General features: G+C 43.9%; 1 long non-coding RNA gene across 1 annotated transcript in view; it reads right to left on the reverse strand.

Annotated features, from left to right (window-relative positions):
* Positions 1 to 1,042: 1,042 nt before the first annotated feature.
* LOC140616231 (uncharacterized) overlaps positions 1,043 to 13,174 on the reverse strand; it is a 28,627-nt gene continuing 16,495 nt past the window's right edge. Inside the window, exons 3-7 of the long non-coding RNA XR_012016772.1 lie at positions 8,942 to 9,014; positions 8,465 to 8,616; positions 6,048 to 6,108; positions 5,771 to 5,905; positions 1,043 to 1,617 (exon numbers count right to left, since the gene is read on the reverse strand). This is a non-coding gene — a long non-coding RNA (uncharacterized lncRNA). The remainder of the gene's footprint in view (positions 1,618 to 5,770; positions 5,906 to 6,047; positions 6,109 to 8,464; positions 8,617 to 8,941; positions 9,015 to 13,174) is intronic.

A 13,174-nucleotide genomic window follows, 5' to 3' on the forward strand; every position in this document is an offset into this window, starting at 1 on the left:
TCTGACTCTTGATTTCAGCTCAGGTCATGATCTCAGGGTTGTGAGATGGAGCCTCATATTGGGCACCATACTGGGCATGGAACCTGCTCAAGATTCTCTCTCCCACCCCCATTGCTCCTCCCCTCAACCACCCTCTCTTAAAAAAAAAAAAAGAAGAAGGGAAAAAAAGTATACACATAATTAACGAGGTTCACGGAGAGATGAGGAGGGATGTATGTGTTTGGCTTTTTAAACTCAGAGTTTTCTGCACCAAAAAACCCACTTGGTATTTACCCAAAGGATACAAAAATACAGATGTGAAGGGGCACATGCATCCAGATGTTCACAGCAGCATTATCAACAATAGCCTAACTCTGAAAAGAACCTCAATGTCCATTGACTGATGAATGGATAAAGAAGAAGTGGTATGTTTATATACATATATACACACATATAGTATACATAGAATGGTGTTTGTCAGAGAAAGACAAACATATGATTTCACTAATATGTGGAATTTAAGGACCAAAACAGATGAAAATTGGGAAAGGAAAAAAAAAAAGAGAGGGAAACAAACCATAAGAGACTCTTAATGAGGGGCGCCTGGATGGCTCAGGTGGTTAAGCAACTGCCTTCAGCTCAGGCCATGATCTCAGGATCCTGGGATGGATTGAGCCCAGAGATCCCGCTTCTCCCTTCCCTCTGTGCTTGTGCTCTCTCTCTCTCTCTCTCTAAAATAAATAAATAAAATCTTTAAAAAAAAAAAGAGAGAGACTCTTAATGATAGAGAACAAACCGGGGACTGTTGGAGGGAGGTGGGTGGGGGATGGGTATTAAGGAGGGCACTTGTGATGATGGGCACTGGGTGTTATATGCAAGTGATGAATCACTGAATTCTATTCCTGCAACCAATATTACACAATACTTTAATTAACTAGAATTTAAGTAAAAATTTGAAAAAAACAAAAAAAGAAATAATGGATTGGGATAGATAGATTGTGACATGCTAGTAAAGTGGAATGCTTTGCGGCCATTAACAGGGATGAATATCCATCTACACCCATAGATTCACTGACATAGAAAGATGTCCACACACACACACACACACACACACACACACACACACAGACACTTCAACCTTGACTCTTCCAGTCCTGCTTCCAGGGGTAGGACTTCTCCCAAGGATAGTTCGGCCTCTCTGTCCCATGGGGTGCAGGGAGTCAAGGCTTCTCTGATGGTGGCCCTGGAGGATTGTAACAATTCACTGTGCGAGCCATCTTCATGGCAAAGGAGGCATTCTTGGGTAACTTCTGAGGGCAGCAAAAGATCTCGTATCTCACACCATTCTGCTTAATTCCTATGGGAGGGGGTCCCTCCTCCAGATCCCATTCTCCTGATCTAATTCATAGAAAGCCCTTCCATGAACAGAGCTGAAGATGATCATCTTTGTAATTCTCACCAGTGATTCTGGAGCAACATGTCTTTTATTAAGTCAAAGATAGAGAACTCACTTCAGACCCAAAGCATTTCCTCGGAAGCTCTGGATATTCTATTTAAAAGAAGAGGAAGTAAACAGGACTAGGATCCACTTCTGGAGATCAACCATCTTGTGAAAGATCACACACTGCCGGTGTTTACCTACAGGGCAGGAGAAATGGCAACATGGCAATTAATTATTGAAGCAAAAGCATCCCTGAGAGTTGCTTGGGTGATATTTACAGTATTTTACCATGGCAACTACTCTTGTTTTGAGTATCATTAAAGATCTAGCAAACTGCTAGATGGGGTGGGGGAGGGGACCTCTGGTTTAAAATTGCACTGAGCTAGCAGCCTCCGAGATAGCTTCTCCCAACTCACTGCAAAAATGCCTGTTCGAGATGAAGAACGGAGGAGTATAGCACTTGGACCATGAGCCGGCTGGATATGGGATCCCCTGGGCAGGACTGTTATACCACCCGGAGAGATGGCTGGCTGTGTGCTCCCAGGGATGGATGAAATGCCATTTCTTGCGTAGTGTTAGGAGTCTTCTGCAGCTGCTATAACAAATTACTACAAACTGAGTAGCTTAAAACAGCACTAATTTATTATATTACGGTTCGGGAGGGCGGAAGTCTGAAATAGATTGGCATGGCTGTGTTGCTTCTGGAAGCTCTAAAAGAGAATCTGCTTCCTTGGCTTCCAGCTCGTAGAGGCCACTTGTGTTGCTTGGCTCATGAACACTTTCTCCGTGGTCACATCACCCTGCCTCCCCGTCTCCCTCCTTCTCTGACGCTGGCACTGCTACCTTTCTCTTATAATCATGTCCTTGTGATGACTGGGATCCCACCCGAATCTAATAATCCAGGTTAATCTCAGAATCCTTGACGTAATCACATCTCCAAAGTCCCTTGTTGCCATTGAAGGCAATATATTCACAGGTTTGGGGGATTGGGATGGGACATCTTTTTTTGGGGGGGAAAGGGGTATTATTCCTCATTCTACACACAGATTCACATCTTGCATGCTGGGAAATGTCAGGATCTCTTAGGTTTGCGGCTCCGTGAGGCTCTGTGAAGGGGAGCACATACAGCCCCCATCACCGGTCCAGCCCTCCTACCTTTGAGTCTTCTCTCTTCCTTTTGCACCCTGACTCAGCCCCAGACCACTTGGCTGTCTTGATGGCAACAGCCTGTTCCATGCCTGTGTCCTTGTAGACTCCCTGCCTCCTGCCTGGGATGCCCATGTCCCTTCCTTCTACACTGGAGGACCCACACGCCACTGCAGTATCTTCTGGCCTTGGGCCCCAGGTCTGCCCAAGCCCTGCCAAATAGGGAGCTAATGTCATGGTAAAAAGGAGAACCCCGGGGGCTTCTAGATCTAATTAATAATCTCGCTGTTTCATCAAAGTCACACATAAAATTTGTTTAATTGTTTCATGCTAAATAAAACACTAACTGTGACCTCTTACTAGTCATTTCTACTTCCCATCTCCTATTTTGATTTCGAATGCAAAAGAGAGTTTAATAAAGGGACTGGAGGTTTGCCGGCTGCTGGGGCACAGACACCTGGAGGCGACACTGTCCTATGATTATGTCATCTGACACCTATGTTGCCATTTATTAAATTGGCGTTTATCAAAGCGTTTCTAAATTGCCTCACCCCTCAGAGATTCTCAGAGGAGGCTGGGTTACTAAGTGGCAAAGTTGTCTTATTCCGGCGACCTAGCTCTAGGCCGGAATAAAATGTGAGCGGCTGTCCAAGGGCACCAATGAGGAATGCAGGGAGGGAAGCCAGCTTCAGCGGAAAACCATCTCCAGGTCACCAGAGCTGTGTCTCCATCCCCACAGGGGGCTCAGAGCCCACACACTTTATCCATTTCTTTTAAAATCAGAAAAAAAAAAGACGGAATGTTGTTACATCAGAAAGAAATGAAAAAGTTTAGGGCCTGTGTTCGTTTACTAGGGCTAGCATAACAAAATGCCACAGACAAAAATTGCTCTTACAGCAGAAATTTATTTTCTCATCAAGATCAAGGTGTTGTCTGGATTGCTTCCCTCTGAGGCCTCTCTCATTGGCTTGTAGGGGACCTTCTTCCTGCCGCCTTTGCACACGGTGTTTCGTTGTGTGTGTGCAAGCACATCCCTGGGGTCTCTGTGTGTCCCGATCTCTTATGAGGACCAGTCATGCTGGATTAGGGCCCATCCTAACGGCCTCGTTTTAACTTGATTACCTCTTTTAAGGCCCCATCTCCAAACGCAGTCACATTCTGAGGTCCTGGGAGTTAGGACTTCAGCATATCAATTTGCAAGGGATACAACTGAGGCCATAACAGGCCCCACAAAAATCTACTAGGATGGGAAGGAGCTACAAAGGCAAGAGGGCCCAGAAGAGCCATCGTGGGGCCCTCGTGATAGCAGATTAATCTGATTTCTGCAAGGGGGAGAATGGAACAGGAAGGTATCTGGGCCGTCTGCAGAAATTCCAGAAGGGTTTGGCTGATGAGAGCAAGGGCTCTCAGGCATTTACTAGCAGGATCTCTATCTTCTGTTAGCTACCTTTTTGCCTGAAGCTCAAAAGAGCACCTAGAATCACCAAAGCATGTTATGACAATTCTTGTTTCGCTTTCTCCTTAAGCGCTCTTACTATCTGCCAAGCCTATAAAAAGAGGTTTTAAACACAAAATTCATTCAACAAACATGGGGTTCTTTACTTCTAAACTGCAAAGATCTACGCTAGACCCTTTGCTAAACCTATGAAGAGAAGCTGTCAGTGTGTTTTCCATATCCCGAAGCTGACAGGAGAGCTGGATGGGGGTAGGGGGTGGGTGGGCAGGCGGGTGACTCAGGGTGGGGCACCAGGCCCAGAACTTGACTAACTCAGGACAGGGAAAGACCACATCCTGTCTCCTGTTCCTGCTTCTCATTAACAGGAGACTGTGAGTGTTCAGAGAGTTCTGCAGACATTAATCACATCTACAGACACCGAGGGAGACTTCCTAATGTTAAGGAGTGTGTGCCATCCCCAAGGTCAGCAAAGGTCATCCAGAAAGTCAGTGTTAAAGGAAGAGGCAACCATGCTGCCTGGAGGAGGAAGCCACAAAATGGCCCCAGTGTCAGCCTGGGCACAGATGGAATCGTTGGTGTTCACCTTTCCAAGGAGAATGAGAGGTGGGCATCTTCACTCAGCCTCTAGGGGCCTCCGTATTCTCAGAGAACTGAGAGGCGGAACGAAGACTCTTGGGAGAGGACGCTCTTGCCAAATACCAAGTGTCATGCTTGTTATTTATGAAGCTGCGTTTTCAGGTTCTAATATGTTTTCTCTTATTTCCTGTAGGGCTGGTCCTCCCTCCTGCTGGCCGCTACATAAAATGGGTCGAATCTGACTGGATGTCTCAGGGTCCCACCAGAGAGGGTGCTGAGCTGTCATCATGAAGACATGGGGAGTCAACTTTCCTCATGGGCTGGGGAAGGTGTGAGGAGGCTCTGCTGTGGGCTCAGTGACCCAATAGACTCATGAGACCGGAGGTCTTGGGGACCGGTTGGCAAAGCATCGGTGATTCCTTCTTCCCAGTTAGCTCTGTGGGAACAAGTGACTTAACCCAGAGGACCCAGGGGCTCCCAGTTGGCAATGACCTCTAGACTGTTAAAGGGGAGCCTAGTAAGACTAGTAGATAATTAACTAGTTTGCAGAGATGCTCCGCAAAGCATTTCCAGGGTATCCCACCACTAACGGTGTTACTCAGCGCCTTTAGATTATAGACTCAGATAATGAGATCAAAGGGACAGGAAGTCACAACTCCGGATACTGCTTTTCAAACAAGTCAGGGTAGAATTGAGTCTTGATCTTCAGAAATGCTTTCTGTATTGTTTCTGCCTTGACAGGTAGAGAAAATTGAATTATAGATGACCAGTATGAGGGTAGAGTCTACCCTGCATACCCAAGCTTGGAAAATTATGTATGACGAATATCTATTTAGAATTGTGCTGGTTATTCTCTCTCAGAAAGCTGAAGTGCAACACTGCTGCAACATTAATCATGAAACAAAGCAATTTCAGATGAATTCAATTCTGCAGCCGGAGTTTGGCTGGGTGAACCAGAAGCTAGAAATATGAAGGGGTAGCCTATGGTTTTTCTAATACGTACCTTAAGCCTAACTTCCTTGAATTTTTTGATAGCGACTATCTGCACAGCCCTCAGTCTGCTTCCAGTACATTCTCCAGACCTCCCTCTTTCTCTCTGTATAGGTTTAGAGTGGCCTTGTCAGGAGGGTCCCAGCCTTGAAGACTCTACCTTAGAGGAACCTACTGCCTACCTGACTCCCCACAAAGGCGAGTTCTTGGGGAGAAAGAGAGGAGAACGTGCTTCTTCCTGCCAGTCTGGGAGGCAGGGGCAGACCCAGCCGTGCCAAATCTTGCTTGGAACCCTGCTGGCCCTCATTATGGGCTTCCTGTCCAGGATGTGGGAGGAGACACAAAGCCACCTGAACTCAACGACATTTGGTCATCTCTTTCTTTCAGCATCTGAATATCCAACAGTCAGTAACATCAGTGTGACCCTTTCCCCAAACTCCCAACATAGGCCAGTCTTACCCAGTTCTCATGGCCTGGAGCTGTCCCCTCTCTACTGTTCCTGGAGTTCCAGGGTGACTTCCTGGGGGATGAAGACAACATAAGATGCAGGGCAATGAAGGGAGAGAACCTGCTCTCTGCTCATCCTCATCCCCAGCATGCTGGGCACAATTGAGGTGGGGCCTCCTCTACTCCTCTGCTTGCTCACGTGGGGCAGCCATGCTATTCTGCAGCGGGGGATCAGAGCTGAACAAGACCTGGCTGGCTGAGGACAGGGGGCATCCCCTCTCAGCCTGAAGTTGATTTCCAGAGCTTGTAGGTAACTGATCTCAGCCAGCCTTGATCTAGCAGAAGGTACTGGTCACAAACTTCACTTGCATTGGACAAACAGCTTGCCTCAATTTTTTTTTGGGGGGGAACCAGAATCATCTCTGAGCAGAGGGCCTTCTGGTGGCTTATTTAGAACATAATCCCTTTCTGCTGGCTCAGTCAGACCTGCTCAGCTTCCCCTAAAACCCCGAGAGAGTTTGTGGTCAAAGTTCTTTCTCATTAAGAATGCAAGCAGAGCCTTGGGGCTGTTGGAAGAGTTTCCAGGCTGAATCCTTTTGCAATTAGTATATTAGTTCTAATAAAGGAAGGAACTGTGTGTCATGGGTGAAGATAGATGAGCATCGTCTGTGGGCCAACACATGGTGCAGGAACAGATTCATGGGGCTGGCAGAATCAACTCCATCAAGGAAGAAAAATTAGGCCAAGAATAAGACCAACTGTTCTTCCTCTCATTTGGGGCCATGGAAAAGAATCCCCCAGAGTGGGGAGATGGGAAAATAATCACACAGTTGCTCCATGGTGGTGCCTCTGCATGCCACTTACACATGGACTCAGATGCTCATGTTCATGTAATGTGACTCTCCATCCCCGGCATTTGTGGGCACAGGGGCCAGAGGCCCAAAGGGGAGAGGTGACCCCTGAGGCCACAAAAACAAATGCTGACTTGGAGGGACAGGAGGTCCCGGCATGTGGGTCAGGCTGAAACTTCAATCCAGCAAGCACTGGCTGTCCCCATAAGCCACATACCTGTTTTCTCCTCTATGCATTTTCAAATGCCGAGTGTCTCATGTGAATGGAGTCATACACTGAGTGGCCTTTTATGTCTGGCTTCCTCACTCAATATTAAATATCTCAACAGCATAATATTTTCAACTTCATTTATGTTGTTGTATAGTGTGTTGAGCATTATCTACACTTGGGCTCACAAAGCAAATACAACTACTGGCAGATATTCATGTCCCTCCCTCCCCCGTCCACTTTCCCCTGACAGAGGTTTGACAGTTTTTTAAGGCAAATGATTTAATAGTCAGTCATTTGCATGCACAAGTTCCCATTTTTTCTTTCCTATGATCTGGCCCAGGTTTTCACACTTTCAATTGCATGACAGTTAGTGTACAGGGCTGTATACGAAAAGCTGAGTCTACTGCACTTCTGGGCTATATAAGGGGTGCCAAGGGTACTCTGGGCACCAATTAGTCTCCTGACCGGAGGTCATACTCTGCCCAAGCACCTCTGCCTGGGGTTGGAGTGATGCTACTTAGCATCGTGTGCAGACACAGGGAATGTGGACTCCCCTCCATTCATGGTCAGGGGCCTTCCCTGAGCTGAGGTCTGTAGCCCCCTCCTGATCCTCTGTTGACTAATGATGATAAGACACAGCTGATTCTTCCTGAATTTGTGCCCCAGTGGGTCTCTGCAATTTCGGGGCTTTTCTTTAGCTTAAAAGACTTAGATATTTCATGTTTTCAATTGCCCTAAGATCAATGAGGCCTTGGGAAATGGATTTGTACTAAGTACACTCATAAGAGATTGATTCACAAATCTCTTGGGAATGTGGTTCATTTACCGTTGGGTTTTGTATCAATAAGTATAGGCATGACTGTGCTGCCATGACAGCTCCAAAAGGCAGGGCCAGAGAGCAACAAAGCTGCTGCTGGTGCAAAGGCCACTACAGGCCTCAGAACTCTTCAGGGCAGCTGTCCTCCCTGTGGTAGTTTGGGGCTGACGATACGGCTAGGATTGATGAGGCAGGAAAAGAACACACTGCAAGGTCTCCTGTCTGCTACTTAAATGCCTTCTCCATGTGCCACCTCCAGTCACATGGCTTGGCCAAAGCAAGTCATGCAACCACATCTGGTCTCCAAGGAGCAGAGAACAATTCCTTGAGCATCCTGAGTGAAAAGAACTAGAAATATTGGAGAAGTGCACTGATTCCTGCAAGGGATGCCTCTTCCTAACCGCTGGAATCCCTATGTCTGTGTTTCCTCCAGACAGTAAAGCCCATAAGAAATGAAGTTACCAGGAAGAGGTCAGTGGGCATAAACCACAAAACAGAGGCTGGATATGTCCTTGTTTTTTACAAGAAGAGCTAATAAATTCGTGCCTACCTCATATGTTATGTCCCAGGATGTGTCGTGTTGACTGTTACGATGAGTCTGATAGGCCTTCTTTGCTCTTCTACTGATTCAGTTTAGAGGTCAGATTACTTATGGCCATGAGAAAGAGGGCTTCCTGTATCCATTTACTTTTGTGCACTGTTCTGTAAGCATATTACTACGTGGCAAACATTTTGTAGTACATTCACTTATTACTTTGTCTTTTTATTGCATAGATGGATAAGTAGATGATGGGTAGATAGATGATGGATAGATAGATGATGGATAGATAGTTAGCTATATTTTGTGTGTTTGTGTATGTATATAGAAGAGTATGTGTGTGTATGTGTCTATATTTATAGCTACTTCCAATTTCACATCAAATTCAGTGAGGTTTCTTATAATTATTCTGGGAGATTTTGGAAGCACACTGGTTTCCTTGATTATATTTGAGAAATATTCATATTACTAGGAAAACAATTCTCTTACCTCCAAATTATGAAGAGGGCTTCATGGCAGCTATTCATGAACTAATTACAATTCCTACAAGATCTCATGTCCCCTAGTAAAAAAAAAAAAAATGATTGTATTTATCTCAGGATCTTCTGTGACTCAGTTTGGGATCTGCCTCTAACTGCAGGAGGTAGTCTTTTTAATTTATTTATCTAGTTTAATATTAAATATCTCAACAGATGGCACTCATGAAACTTTCTTTATTGATAATTTTATGGTTGAATAAAGAGAATCTTTTCTTCCCTGTTAGTTACTTAAATTACCATATATTTTCTGTAATTGTATTCAATTAATCTGTTTTATGCCTAATTGTACCACAATAGGTTACTCATCCTCACTTTGATATTTAAACATTAAAAAAAAAATTGATGTTTGTTGACTCTCCTGAGGTCTTCCCTTTGCCACATATTAACACAATTAAGGGAAAATTAAAATGCATTCACTCACTGAGAAAAATGCAAGCAATTCCAAATGCCCATCTTTTCTTTGAGCAGATTGATACCATATATAAGCTTCCTATATGTGAATGACCCTTTACAGTCTGTTCTCTGGCTGGTCTTCATTGGGCATCCTACAGTTGGCTAACGTTCAACTCTTGGTAGCTGATGTGAGCCTTCACCCTGAAATTTTAGGTCTTCAAACTCAATAGATTTCCTTGACAAATTGTTCATCTTTTTTTCCAGAGCGATAATTATAATGAAACAACATTTTATTGTTTCCTCTGCATGCCATGGGTGGGTTTCAGTGGGATGAAGGGAAGCCCTCTCTCCCCACTTGGATTCTTTCTCTTCACCTTGTGATGATTTCTTTTGACCATGGTTGATGATGGTTGCTTTCACAGTACTCCTTGATGTCATCACCTTTTACCAGAGCCAGTTTATGGTGTGGATTTTAAAGCCAACCTGCTGTCAATTGATGGTGAATCCTCTTGGCAGCTACATTAATAGCTTCTTGACCAGCAGCCCATATCTACTGGCTTTGCCATCCAAGAGCAAACAGGTGCCATAGTAATCATGGCTGGTCCCTGTGATGGATGTTAGCTGTTGCCCTCTGTGCCTTTTGTAGGGTCCTTAAACTTCAATATTCCATGTCTACTTTAAAAAACAACACAAAAGCTTTTCACTGCCTACACATGTCATGTGTCGATCTGTCAGCCTCACCTCTATCAGTCTAGAGGAAATCTCTGATGAGCTGCCTCTTAGGCCACTTTGCTCCTAAGCTTCCTCAAAGACAATGCCCACACCTCCTTGGGGAGCAAGAGCTAGGTCTTAGTCAATCTTATGAGCCCTATAGCAGAGTCCTGCACATAGTAGGTGGCTTAAGAAATATTTGGTGAAAAACCCAACTTCTAGGATAAGCCATATGAAACGCCAATACACAACTATTTTTTTCAACCTACAAAACCAACAATTTCATAGGGCTCAACTTAATTTATAGATGCAGTAGTTTCCATCTCATTTAAATTACAATAGATATTATTCTTACCAGCTTTCAAAATAGTTTCAAGATAAAATATGATTACCAAAAATTTTAGACTTGGTCTCGGTGGAGTCACAGCCATTTCATCCTGTTCTTGAATAATCTATGCTTCATATCATTTTAAGGCATGAGAAAGAGTGCACCATATGTATTTTAACAAACTGTGTGATATCTTTCTATGCAATACGTGATGCTTGGATTGTTCTAAAATCTAAAATAGCTCAAAGAATCACTCAGACATTTTATCAAAATTACAGTCTAAAATCATGCAGGATCTTCTCTTAGTTCTTACTAACACGGCCTTGTATTTAGCAAATACTAAAACTCATTTCAATTGGCAGACTCGTTAACACCATGATCTGGGAAGAACTGATGAAAGTTACAACACAAAACAGAGCTGGGTAAAATTAAAGCAGCAAACAAATACACACAGACAATTCTGGGAATTCCCAGGCACGGATGGCACTCCAAGCTTTGCCTGAGAAGAATTCAGAGGACCTTAAAAACAAAATCACTCTGTTTATCTGTGAATTTAGTGAGCTAGGGCCTCCACCATCAAGGGAATTGAGTGGTCATCTGCTTCTCCTCCTTGGGGGCTGAATCTCCTCTCCCCACCCACTCTCCTCTCTACTCTTCCCAGAAGGGTGATGAGACTAGGAAGGGAGGCTGAATGGAAGACGAGTTGTGGAGCAGTGCATTTGGGAGTTGTAGTCCCCAGAAGTGCATAATAGTAACAATGATTGCCAGTATCAATGGGGTGCTGACTATACATTGGGCATCGAATTGAATGCTTAGCATAAATTACTCAGAAAATTCAAACAAATCTCCCCATTTCAGTAGTGATTCCTTCTAATTAATTTTATTGCTTTACTTTTGTGAATTATCTGGATCTTCCCCTCCCACACCCTTAACTCCAAGCAATTCCTATGCATCTTTCTGGATAAATCTAGTAGTCGTCCTTGAAAATTACAGTTTGGGTGCCTGGGTGGCTCAGTCGATTGAGTGTCTGACTTCTGCTCAGGTCATGATCCTCAGATCCTGGGATCCAGCCCTAGGTAAGACTCCCCACCCAGTGGGGAGTCTGCTTCTCTTTCTGCCCCTCCCCTCCTCTCCTACTCTTTCTCAAATAAATAACAAAAATCTTTTTTAAAGAAAGAAAATTAACTTTCAATGATATATCAATCTACAAAAATCTGTGCTGTTGCTTTCTGAAAGAGCTCTTTCCATTTTGGAATGATTCAAGGGCTGAGCACTCCAGCATATGTTCAGATGAAAATGTACCTGCGGACATTTATAACTGCTCCAAGGGATATTCACATTAATCATGAGGTATATTAAGAATTTTTTTAAAAGAAAAACTCTTTTATCATCTTGCATACTTAGCTTTTAACCCAATTCTGCAAGTTCAGGTCTGCAAAGCTATAATTACCTATGGAATTCAAGTAAAATATTTCTTAAAATATTCCTTTTTTTAAAAAAAAAAGACTTTATTTTGTTTTTGTAAAAATCATATACAATTAGGGTAAAGAATCCAAGTCAAGTAGAAAGAGAAAAGTTAAAGAGAACAATCAGCCACATTTCTGCCCCTGAGAGATAATGATTCTTGATTTAAGGAGAATATACGCCCCAACGAAAGATTCTTAATAATTGAAGACATATCAAGCAAAAAGAATTTCCAAAACACACTTCACATGAATTATATTTAGAGTCTGCCTTTTGATTAGAACTGCCTACAGAGTGTGATTTGAAGCCCCTTTGCAAAAACATAATTCTTCTGGACTGTCAGAGTGTATAGAGTCCCTCCTTCATCCCCTTCCCAGAGATTTCTCTCCAGCTTCCAAGATTCTGCTGACCTTGGGCAAGTCATTCCACTCTCATCCTCTGGCTCCCCAGCTTCAAAATGAGGGGTTGGGCCAACTTGTTGCTAAAGGTCTCTCCACACCTCATTTTTTATGGGATTTTGTCCTTGTTAAAATGGAACATCTCTTAAGCAATGCTTGGGTGTGAGAATGGAAGCAGAGTGCCCAGGAGAATGAACAGAATAAACCAAGGTCCTGGATTATACAATGGAGGAAACTCAGATATTTGGGGTGAAGATGAAAGGAGAGAGAGAGAGACCAAATTTAAGAAATTTCATTTCTTCCACATCTAGTCATCTAGGATTGACTAAAATTTTATTGTCTGTGTCTTTGATTGCCAATACATTAAAAAACAATTATATGGGCATTGAGAGACTGAATTTTTTTTTTTTTGAAGCACATTAGTGATGGGTCTTTAAATTATACCAGGGCTGCTTGCATTTCTAGTCTTGATTGTTTTCAGATCATTAACCAATCGACAGAGAGGTGAGGGTTTGGACAAACTTCTAATGCAAGTGCCAGGGAAGAAAAGACCAGTCCCAAAGTGAGAGTGAGTGCAAAGCTTCACTGAGCAGAAGATGAAAGTCAAGGTACACATGTGACTCTGCTTATGAGAATTTGATGAGCCCACACATTGCCCTTTCAGGTTGGCTTTGGGAGGTGAGATGCATGTGGAGGGATCCCCACAGCTGCACAGTAGAGAGTGTGCAGTGAAGTGATAGATTGCAGCAACAAGACCCTCCCACCAAGTGAAAAGGTTTAGACCTCAGTCAGTGGTTGCCTGTTTTTGCTGTTGGTGTCCCCCACTGACACATAACTCTGGCGGGCAGGGACGTGCTCTGTTTGTTCCCTGCTGTGTCCCTGAGCCTGG

The sequence above is a fragment of the Canis lupus genome, chromosome 24 (genome assembly GCF_048164855.1).
Source record: "Canis lupus baileyi chromosome 24, mCanLup2.hap1, whole genome shotgun sequence".
In the NCBI taxonomy this organism is placed as follows: domain Eukaryota; kingdom Metazoa; phylum Chordata; class Mammalia; order Carnivora; family Canidae; genus Canis; species Canis lupus.